The sequence below is a fragment of the Oncorhynchus kisutch genome, linkage group LG6, assembly GCF_002021735.2.
Source record: "Oncorhynchus kisutch isolate 150728-3 linkage group LG6, Okis_V2, whole genome shotgun sequence".
NCBI classification, from domain to species: Eukaryota; Metazoa; Chordata; class Actinopteri; order Salmoniformes; family Salmonidae; genus Oncorhynchus; species Oncorhynchus kisutch.
Genome location: NC_034179.2, coordinates 27,177,548 through 27,190,321, shown reverse-complemented (window position 1 = coordinate 27,190,321; position 12,774 = coordinate 27,177,548).

Here is a 12,774-nt window from a genome sequence, read left to right as displayed (position 1 = left end):
AGAGGTAGGGAGACCAGGGAGAGGAATAAACCTGCATGATTTAGAAAATCTGTCCACAACGACCAGAATGGTGGTGAAACCGTCAGAAGAGGGGAGATAGGCCAACAAAGTCAATGGGCAGATGAGACCAGGGACGCTGAGGCACGGGAAGGAGTTTCCCTGCTGGAGCGTGCCGGAGAGACTTAGGTTGGGCACAGACAGAACAGAGTGAGTAAAGTCCTGCACCAAGGTTCGCCCCCATTACTTTTCAGAGAGTGATTGTATAGTATGGGTGATCCCAGGATGTCCAGCAACGACAGCTGTGTGTGCCCAGGTCAACAGTCTCTCCCTTATCCCCATGGGAACGTGGATGCACTCAGGAGGACAGGTAGTGGGAGCGGGTTCGCTCTCCAGAGCCTGGCGGATGTCCGCATCTATGTCCCGGATCACAGGGGCTACGACACAAGAGGGAACAAGAAAACAGGTCCTCCAGCATTCGGGTGAGCAGTCCGTGATTCTCATCCTCGAACATGAGATGGTGGAGTTATGGCGTTGGAGCCATAGGAGGCCGAGGATGATCTTGTGAGTTGGTGCACTAGGGATGAAGAAGGGGATGTTTTCCTGATGAATGGACTCAACAATGAGGGTGAGTGGTGTTGTGATGTGTCTGAAGGATCCCGGAACCTAGTGGCCGAAAATCAACCGGAACCGGAAACTGAGAGTAGAGCGGGTATGAAGGGATGTTCAGAGAATGGGTAAGGGTCTGGTCAATAACGATCCCCGCAATACCTGTAACGTGGACACTGGGAGTCGGGAAGTATGTGCAGGTGGTGAGTTTAATAATAAATGTAACAATTCAAGAGGCAAGAGTAGGTACAGACATGAAACACATACCGTAATTGCTGGACTATTAAGCGCACCTGAATATAAACCGCACCCACTGAATTATTAAAAAATATGCATTTTGTACATAAAGCCGCACATGTATATAAGCCGCAGGTGCCTACCGGTACATTGAAACAAATTAACTTTACACAGCCTTTATAAACAAAACACGGCTTGTAACAAAAATTAAACAGTAGCCTACCAAGAAAGTCATTGGTCACTATCTTCCTCCTCCTGTGCACTGAAACCACTGAAGTCATCTCCTTCGGTGTCGGAGTTGAATAGCCTCAGAATTGTTTCATCCGATGTTGAGTCGCTGCCCTCTTCAACACGCAGCAGTCCAGCCTTCCGAAACCCGTTGATAGTTTTTTGACAATGCTCCACGCTGTCAGCAGCTCTATATCCTTTTCCAACAGCCAGATCGATCGCCTTCAACTTGAAAGCTGCATCATATGCATTTCTCCGTTTCTTTGCCATGATGAGGGTGACAAAATGACTACCATAATCAGAATGATGGGAAGTTTGAGCGCGCTCGAGTTACGTCACATTATGTGACGGTGCTCAGTTTTTTGGCCGCATGAATCTTGTGAAAGCGGGAAAAATCCATAAATTAGCCACGTCATTGTATAAACCGCGAGGTTCAAAGCGTGGGAAAAAAGTAGCGGCTTATAGTCCGGAAATTACGGTAGTCAATAGTGTCTGGCGAATGGAACTAAGGGAGTGAAAGATATAGGGGAGTAATCAGTGAAGTGATGGAGTTCAGATGTGCCTATTGATGAAGTGCAGGTGAGCGTAATGATGAATGCCAGGTGTGCCAGGACCGGTGGTTAGTAAACCGGCGACGTCAAACACCAGAGGGGAAGAGCGGGAGTAGACAAAGCAATAACAGGTTTTTATACATTTCTGCAAATGTATAATGTATTCAGACCCTTTACTCAGTACTTTGTTGAAGCCCCTTTGGCAGCGAATACAGCCTCGAGTCTTCTTGAGTATGACGCTACAAGCTTGGCACACTTGTATTTGGGGACTTTCTCCCAATCTTCTCTGCAGGTCCTCTCAAGCTCTTTCAAGTTGGATGGGGAGCGACGCTGCACAGCTATTGTCATAGTCTCTCCAGAGATGATTGACCAGGTTCAAGTCAGGGCTCTGGCTGGGCCAATCAAGGACATTCAGAGACTTGTCTCAAAGCTACTCCTGCGTTGTCTTGGCTGTGTGCTTAGGGTCGTTGTCCTGTTGGAAGGTGAATCTTCACCCCAGTCTGAGGTCCTGAGCGTTTCAGAGAAGGTTTTCATCAAGGATCTCTCTGTACTTTGCACTGTTCATCTTTCCTTCGATCCTGACTAGTCTCGCTGTCCCTGCCGATGAATAACATCCACACAGCATGATGCTGCCATGACCATGCTTCACCGCAGGGATGGTGCCAGGTTTCCTCCAGACATGGCGCTGGGCTTCAGGCCAAAGAATCTTGTTTTTCTTGGTCTGAGAGTCCTTTAGGTGCCTTTTGGCAAATTCAAAGTGGGCTGTCATGTGCCTTTTACTGAGGAGTGGCTTCTGTCTGGCCACTCTACCATAAAGGCCTGATTGGTGTAGTGCTGCAGAGATGGTTGTCCTTCTGGAATGTTCTCCCATCTCCACAGAGGAACTCTAGAGCTCTGTCATAGTGACCATCGGGTTCTTCGTCACTTCCCTGACCAAGACCTTTCTCCCCCGATTGCTAAGTTTGGCCAGGCGGCCTGCTCTAGGAAGAGTCTTGGTGGTTCCAAACTTCTTCCATTTAAGAATGATGGAGGCCACGTTGTCCTTGGGGAACTTCAATGTTGCAGACATTTATTGGTACCATTCCCCAGATCTGTGCCTCGACACAATCCTGTCTTGGAGCTCTACGGACAATTCCTTTGACCTCATAGCTTGATTTTTGCTCTGACATCCACCGTCAACTGTGGGACCTTATATAGGCCGGTGTGTGCCTTTCCAAATCATGTCCAATCTATTGAATTCACCACTGGTGGACTCCAATCAAGTTGAAGAAACATCTCAAGATTGATTAACAGAAACAGGATGCACCTGAGCTCAATTTCGAATCTCATAACTAAGGGTCTGAATTCTTATGTAAATACTGCATTTCTGTTTTCATTTTTAATAAATTTACTAACATTTCTAAAAACCTGTTTGCGCTTTGTCATTATGGAGTTGTGTGTAGATTATAAAATATTTAATCCATTTTAAAATAAGGCTGTAACGTAGCAAAGTGTGGAAATAGTGAAGGGGTCTGAATACGTTCCGAATGCACTGTAACTCAGCCACTCAGGAACATTCACTGTTTTCCATGTAAGCAACTCCAGTTTAGATTTGGCCTTGTGTTTTAGGTTGTTGTCCTGCTGAAAGGTGAATTAATCACCCAGTGTCTGGTGGAAAGCCAACTGAACCAGGTGTCCTCTAGGATTTTTCCTGTGCTTAGCTCCATTCCATTTATTTTTTATCCTTAAAAACTCCCCAGTCCGTAACGATGACAAGCATCCCGATAACATGATGTAGCCATCCCTATGATTGAAAATATGGAGAGTGGTACTAAGCAATGTGTTGTATTGGACTTTTCCCAAACATAGCACTTTGTATTCAAGACAAAAAAGGTATTGTTTTGCCACATGTGGACACACTCTACGTGCAAAAATAGTGTTTAACATGATTTTTTTATGATTACCTCATATCTGTACCCAACACATACAGATAATTGTAAGGTCCCTCAGTTTAGCAGTGAATTTCAAACACAGGTTCAACCACAAAGACCAGGGAGGTTTCCAAAGCTTAGCAAAGAAGGGCAACTATTAGTAGATGGGTAAAAAAAAAGCAGACACGGACTATCCCTTTGGGCATGATGAAGTTATTAATTACACTGTATCAATACACCCAGTCACTACAAAGATACAGACATCCTTCGCTCTTTAACTCAGTTGCCAGAGAGTAAGGAAACCGCTCAGGGATTTCACCTTGAGGCCAATAGTGACTGTAAAAACAGTTACAGAGTTGTATGGCTGTGATAGGAGACAATTGAGGATGGATCAACAACATTGTAGTTACTTCACAATTCTAACCTGACGTGACTTGACATTAACAGTAATCTGAAGACTGTTTTTTAAAATCTAATTAACTAACTATGTTTAATTGTTACCCAATTAAATTAATCATGTAACAATTAACTCATTAGGATCTAGGGCATCACAAGAGTGGTTCTTTAAAGAGTTACCATCTCCCGAATTAAACTCTAAAAGGTCTTTACCTATCACATCTATAAACAGTCAACTTATTAATCATAACCTCGTATCATATCACCATTCTGAACAGTTGTAAACTCCTTGCATCTCCAAAAACCCGAACCTTACTTATGATTCAGTATTACACATTGATTTAATGATTTATTTACTAGCTAATTAAATGTGAACACAATATTCTCAGCACCAGCTATTGACTGGAGACGTAAAACACTACAAACATGTCCCTAGCGGAATGACAACAGCATGGATACTCGTTAAAGAAGAGATCAAATCAAACTTTATTTGTCACATGCACCGAATACAACAAGTGTAGACCTTACCGTGAAATGCTTACTTAGAAGCCCTTAACCAACAGTGCAGTTCAAGAAGAGTTAAGAAAATATTCACCAAATAAACGAAAGTCAAATGTTAAAGTAACACAATAACATAACAATAACGAGGCTATATACAGGGGGTATCGGTACCGAGTCAGTGTGCAGGGGTACAGGTTAGTTGAGGTAATTTGTACATGTAGGTAGGGGTGAAGTGACTATGATTAGATAATAAACAGCGACTAGCAGCAGTGACCAAATCAAATGTTATTTACTGCTGCTCTTTAATTATTTGTTTTTCTTATCTCATACTTTAAAACATTTTTTTTTTTTGGGGTATTTTCTTAAAACTGCTTCGTTGGTTAAGTAAGCATTTCACTGTTGTATTCAGCGCATATGACAAATAAAGTTTGAAAACCGTGTTCAGTCTGCTTTCCAACAGACACTGGGAGTATTAACCTTTCAGCAGGACAATAACTTTAAACAGTAGGCCAAATCAGTTTGAAATATTTTGTAAGGCTATATTTTGTATGGTTGTTTAGCAATGACAATCAACCAACTTGACAGAGCTTGAAGAATTAGTCAAATAATATTGTGCAAATATTGTACAATTCAGGTGTGCAAAACACTTCGAGACTTACCCAGAAAGACTCTCAGCTGTTGAGAGCTGTGTTAGCTGTGTTAATTCAGGGGTGTGAATACTTATCTACCTGAGATATTTCTGTATTTAATTGAACAAAAATTATGTGTAGATGGGTGACAAAAATATATATTTAATCCATTTTTAATTCAGGCTGTAACAACAAAAATTGGAATAAGTCAAGGGGTATGAATGCTTTCTAAAGGCACTGATACTATGTATGCTGCTTTCTTGGCCAGGGCTCACTTATAAAAGAGGTATCAATCTCAATGTGACCTCTCTGGTTAGATAAAGGATAAAACATGGAATGACAAGTAGTCCTGGTTATGGTGTCATGATGCATAGAAATGGGGATTTTTAAATAATAGTTTTAAGCTCAGCATCTAAGGACAGTTACCATGACTGAGAATTGGTCAACTGTGGGTGAAAGATTAGGGGTGTCGTGGCATAACAGTCTCCTCCACACACTAGAACTTCCCTTGCTAATAACCCACCATGTGTTTTATTCAGTCTTCTTGACAATTTCTCTAATTAGTCTGAGGTCCAATAACAGAAATGAGGTGTGCCCTGCAATTGCTTTCAGATTTGGCCCAGTACTCTTTCACCACTTCTAATAGTAATGAGGCCATGGGTTGTGACTTCCACAATGACAGTGTTTACATAACAAGACTAGCTAAACCAATTTACCTGAAATGTAACATAAGTGCAACCAGCTGCATCTTTAAATGGGCCATATCAAGGCCGCCAGAACAGTGCATTGCTTTAATCCTGACAACTGATGATGAATTTAAAGTTGCAACATTTGAAATCTGTTAATATGATTATGTTTGCATGCCATGCCAAGTAGAGTACATATATAACTATAATCATAGCATAAACACAGCAGAATAATCATATGACTTGCTTTGATCAAAGAGGGCTGGATCTAAAGTATTTTACACATTTTAAAATGAGAGTTTTGAAGTGTAATCATTTTAGAGATACGTTTTAGATTATGGAACACAACTAGATGCATCATCTACATGTACAGTTAGTCAATAGTCTGTAAGGAAATAATCTGAGGAAACCAGTAGCGCCTCCAATCTGCATGATCATTAAACTCCAAAGACACTGACCATATCGGAATCAGCATTACTTTTATTAACCAAGTACATTTACACATAACCAGAATTTGACATAGTGAATTGGTGCTGTCAGCAATAGACAGTGAGACTATCTGCACCTTAGACACTATTTGCACTGACTCTCCACGCATCCAACCCTTACACACAAGCACACACACACAACCATTCATGAGCAAACACACACAAGCACAGACTCTCTCACACACACACACACACACACACACACAAGCCTGCTGTTCTATTACTATTTATTCAATTGCGCGACCAAGACACTACCCACTTCATATTTGTAAATACAGTCATACTTGACATAACACATTCATTATCTCTACTGTATATTCTACTGTGTGTATATATATATATATGTATATGTATATATATATATATATATATATATATATATATATATATATATATATATATATTCTTGGTACCAAATCTTTAATTGATGTATTGGACAATGTCGAGGCAAATTTCCAAAGTGTGCTGCATGTTGTTTTTACAAGCTCTCACTTGTATTCCACTGCTCAAGTTGAAACCTTGATATATATATATCAGTCTATTACAATGCATACTACCTCTTCTATTACTTGTTACTTGTTATTTAACATGTTGTTATTGGTATTGGTTATTGTACTGCCTTGCTGAGGGAGCTAGCACACAAGGCATTTTCACTGCACCTTTCATACCTGCTGTAAACTGTGTAGGAGACAAATTACATTTGATTTGAATACAGACAGAGGAATTTCCACAGATATGATGGGACGTAGTACTTAGTGCTTTGATCATTCATTAGTATTGTTGCGTTCGTGTTGTCGCTTCCAGGCAATGTCATCCCCAAAAATATGTTTGAACCATTTGGGACAGGATTTGTCATTTCCTTTTCTCATTGCATCTGACAGTAACTAGGGTGCTGTCTAAATCTGCACCTCTCTCCCAATGGAGCAGACATTGCACTCTGTACTGCAGTGTTCATAATTAAAGATGCAGTGAAGCACCCCGATGGGCATATCAATGTGCAAAGCTGCACTTGCGCTTGACTGGTCCCTGTCTGTTGTTGCTTTTGGCAGGTTAGGGTAGGCTACATTTTGCTGCATACTCAATACTCTCTCATTTGCATTTGTTATTAAACAATTGCTGCTATTTTTAATCCCTGTGATCTTGCATCTCCTGAGATGTCTGTAGGGAACTAATGACAATGTATACTATAGCAAAAGAAGCAAGATACCAATTATACAGTAAAGTAAGGCGGTATGTTTACCTAGAATAACATTACACAGATGATGACTACAGAAACCATACCAACCCAAGACATATATACAGCCCTAGACACTAGCTACAGTACTTACTTAATCTCAATCAAAACATTATAGATTATATGCAATACGAATAGACTATTATGTGAGTATATAGCTCTACAACAATCCTTAGCATTATTGAGTCTTGTAACTCTGGTTAAAAACATTTGAGAGCTTTTAACTCAACACATAAATCAGTTTCAATTTTGACTCACTTTTATTGTCACACAAATGTGTCACACTAAAGAACAGCAGCAGAAACATTGAGCCTTCAGAGGGTATTTTACTAAATAAAAACATGTAAATCATCCGCTGGCATCTATTTCAGCAGTATATGTGGTACATTACACTCTATAGGCTGCTGTCTGCGTACAGGTTATAAACCTTATTGACGGAGAGATGTTGACAGTGGATTGAATTAAGTCTTCATTTGCTGTAAATCCATATTGTCACTCTAATGTTATTGTGAATCAGGTTGTGGCGAGGCGTGTGTACATGGACGCTTAATTTCCTCTCTCTGGGGTGGAGGATAGATTTAACATTTCTTCTCCAGCATTCCTCAAGATCAATAATCACATTCTCACAGAAAATATGACAACTGGTTTCCAAATTGCTATATATTTAGGTGAAAGGACATCACCATCTGACTATTGATCCATAGACCTGTCTGTCGCAAAGCAATACAAAAGAGAAATTCACAAAAATTGTATACAGCCCTGGGTCATGATCATCTGAATAGCCTTACTGACTCGATTGGTGGTACACAGCTACATGGGACTAATGCTGCACTACCACTGCACTAATGTGCATCAAGGCTAGTGAAATGACAGCAGGGTTTATTTTTTTACATTAAGATGAAATACAATACATTGGTCAAGTAGACACAGTAAAGGAGTCAGGATAAAGCAATACCTGCTTCAAGTTACTTTTTTGCCTTTCAAAGAAACACTTAAGCATGCAGCTAAGCATTGTTGTGGCATTCAGGAGTCTCCCACAGGATGTCTGTTAATTGGAGAAATGTTGTTGCTTTATGCACTGGTCATAGCTTGCTGACCCTACTGTTGCTATTATTCATTGGACTTGGGCACAAATGGGTGACTAGGTGGTCTGTCAAAATATAATTCCCTTGTTCTCAGACTCAGAGACTGTAGGGTCCCTGCTCAATGTAATGTGAAAGAAAATGGTATCCACTTGCAATACCAGTTAATGTTGAGTTGTATGTTCAATTTTCAATTAATTGCACAGTTGTTAACAATAAAGTGCACTGGCACCTTATCTGCTATATTATGCTTTTTTATTCTCCTGTGCCTAACATTATGAACGTGTGTGCATAACATTTGCCGTTGCTCATGTAATTGGCAATGTTATTTTAATCTCCCTTCCTCAGGAAGACAATGGCATGAGAATTCAACAAAACAAATTGTTCAAACACTTCAAAGCTACATACCTGTATCTGCTTACTCTTTGAATCTCTGATGTTAATTTATTCATACCATCTGATTAAAGTCTATTAGACCCACCCCCCTTCTCTTCAGAGATGCTGTCAAGATGAGAGAAAGATAAATGGTTTAGTCTGTTAGCTAATTGGGCACCTGACCAGTGATATTCTGCAGCACTTTCTGGGAAGTTCAGAAGTCAATACCCCCGTCTTGGGGTAACAATTTAAATGGCACACTGCAACATTTCTACCTAATGACAACAGGTACCTTCTACATTACATCAACAAGTGGGGTAATTTGCGCTATTAAGGGTGTAATTTGTTTCCAGAATAGGCTGCAATTATTTGATTGGCTTGCCTGTAGGCTGTTTAAGATACCAACGGTCAGATATAGCTTTTTCCTCATAATAAGACAACCTTAGTCGGATTTAAATGGAAGAACAGGAACACATATATACAAAGAGGTAGGCTAGACAACCTGAAGTCAATTCCAAAATGTAGTGTACTTTCAAAAGAGCGGACAAATGTATAATTGCAAAACATCTCACTTTGAACACTATTAAACATGGCAAAATCATCCACAGCCAGAGTAAAAAGGTCAGACTTTGTCTTCTGCTCTTTAAAGTCATTGGTTAAACTTTTTTTTAAGGAAATGGGAAAGGTCATTTTTTTTCTACCCTGAGCCAATGATTTGACATTTCATCAAGTCTGGCCTGTTCAGTGCTCTCTTATTTATAGATCTATTTATTTCATGGGAGGTTCAGGGGAGGAAGACTGAAGTAGAGCGGTGCAGATAGGAGTAATGCCATCAGAGCTTTTAACCTCTGGGTGAATGGATTCACAGGGGGAGAATGAGTGGGGATCAGTGAAGTTGTAGAACCTTGAAGGTGCTGAACCTGAGTGCCCTACCAAGGCCCACTAAGTATTCCACTGAGGACCACTTAAAATCTGCAAGGAGCAGAAAGGGAATGGCCTCACGCTCAAGACACAATTGTGTCAATCCAGGGTATTACTGTACATCTGCAATTCCACTAGTGCAGACTGAGATTTACAGACACCACCTTTTCCTATAAATAATTCTCAGTCATTGGAAAACTCAAATCAAAGCAAATTGTATTTGTCACATGCGCCGAATACAACAGTGAAATGCTTACATACAGGTAAGAGTTAAATAATTAAAGAGCAACAGTAAAATACAATAGTGGGGCTATATACCGGGGGTATACATGTAGAGTTATTAAAGTGGCTAAGCATAGATAATAACAGTGAGTAGCAGCAGCATAAGGGGGGGGGGGGGCAAAGTAGCCATTTGATTAGCTGTTCAAGAGTCTTATGGCTTGGGGGTAGAAGCTGTTTAGAAGCCTCTTTGACCTAGACCTGGCGCTCCGGTATCGCTTGCCGTGCAGTAGCAGAGAAAGCAGTCTATGACGAAGGTGGCTGGAGTCTTTGACCATTTTTAGGGCCTTCCTCTGACACTGCCAGGTATAGAGGTCCTGGATGGCAGGAAGCTTGGCCCCGGTGATGTACTGTACTCTCGTAGTGCCTTGCGGTCGGAGGCCGAGCAGTTGCCATACCAGGCAGTGATGCAACCCGTCAGGATGCTCTCGATGGTGCAGCTGTAAAACTGAGAATCTGAGGACCCATGCCAAATCTTTGCAGTCTCCTGAGGGGGAATAGGTTTTGTTGTGCCCTCTTCACCACTGTCTTGGTGTGCTTGGACCATGTTAGTTTGTTGGTGATGTGGACACCAAGGAACTTGAAGCTCTCAACCTACTCCATTACAGCCCTGTCGATGAGAATGGGGCGTACTCGGTCCTCCTTTTCCTGTAGTCCACAATCATCTCCTTTATTTTGATCATGTTGAGGGAGAGGTGGTTGTCCTTGCACCACGCGGTAAGGTCTCTGACCTCCTCCCTATAGGCTATCTCATCGTTGTCGGTGATCAGGCCTACAACTTGTCTCATCAGTAAACTTAATGACGGTGTTGGAGTTGTGCCTGGCCGTGCAGTCATGAGTGAACAGAGAGTACAGGAGGGGACTGAGCACGCACCCCTGAGGGGCCCCCGTGTTGAGGATCAGTGTAGCGAATGTGTTGTCACCTAAATTTACCACCTGGGGGTGGCTCGTCAGGAAGTCCAGTTGTAGAGGGTGGTGTTTAGTCCCAGGGTCCTTAGCTTAGTGATGAGCTTTGAGGGCACTATGGTGTTGAACGCTGAGCTGTAGTCAATAAATAGCATTCTCACATAAGTGTTCCTTTTGTCCAGGTGGGAAAGGGCAGTGTGGAGTGCAGTAGAGATTGCATCATCTGTGGATATGTTGGTGCTGTATGCAAATTCCGAGATCCAAGATCCCTAAAGATTGGAAAGCTGCCGCGGTCATCCCTCTCTTCAAAGGGGGTGACACTCTAGACCCAAACTGTTATCGAACTATTTCCATCGTGCCCTGCCTTTCTAAAGTCTTCAAAAGCCAAGTTAATAAACAGATAACTGATCATTTCGAATCCCACCGTACCTTCTCTGCTGTGAAATACGGTTTCCGAGCTGGTCACGGGTGCACCTCAGCCACGCTCAAGGTACTAAACGATATCATAACCGCCATCGATAAAAGACAGTACTGTGCAGCCGTCTTCATCAACTTGGCCAAGGCATTCGACTCAGTCAATCACCGTATTCTTATCGGCAGACTCAATAGCCTTGGTTTCTCAATTGACTGACTCGCCTGGTTCATCAACTACTTTGCAGACAGAGTTCAGTGTGTCAAATCGGAGGGCCTGTTGTCTGGACCTCTGGCAGTCTCTATGGGGGTACCACAGGGTTCAATTCTCAGGCCGACTCTTTTCTCTGTATATATCAATGATGTCGCTCTTGCTGCGGGTGATTCCCTGATCCACCTCTACGCATACGACACCATTCTGTATACGTGGCCCTTCTTTGGACACTGTGTTAACTAACCTCCAAATGAGCTTCAATGCTATTCAACACTCCTTCCATGGCCTCCAACTGCTCTTAAACGCCAGTAAAAACCAAAACACATGCTTTTCAACCATTCGCTGCCGGCACCCGCCCGCCCGACTAGCATCACTACCCTGGACGGTTCTGACCTAGAATATGTGGACAACTACAAATACCTAGGTGTCTGGCTAGACTGTAAACTCTCCTTCCAGACTCATATTAAGCATCTCCAATCCAAAATTAAATCTAGAATCAGCTTCCTATTTCGCAAAAAAGCCTCCTTCACTCACGCCGCCAAACTTACCCTAGTAAAACTGACTATCCTACCGATCCTCGACTTTGGCGATGTCATCTACAAAATAGCTTCCAATACTCTACTCAGCAAACTGGATGCAGTCTATCACAGTGCCATACGTTTTGTTACCAAAGCCCCTTATACCATCCACCACTGCGACCTGTATGCTCTAGTCGGCTGGCCCTCGCTACATATTCCTCGCCAGACCCACTGGCTCCAGGTCATCTATAAATCTACGGTAGGTAAAGCTCCGCCTTCTCAGCTCACTGGTCACGATAACAACACCCACCCGTAGCACACGCTCCAGCAGGTATATCTCACTGGTTATCCCCAAAGCCAACACCTCCTTTGGCCGCCTTTCCTTCCAGTTCTCTGCTGCCAGTGACTGGAACGAATTGCAAATACTGAAGCTGGAGACTTATATTTCTCTCACCAACTTTAAACATCAGCTATCTGAGCAGCTAACCGATCGCTGCAGCTGTACATAGTCCATCTGTAAATAGCCCATCCAATCTACCTACCTCATCCCATATTGTTTTTATTTACTTTTGCACACCAGTTTCTCTACTTGCACATTATCA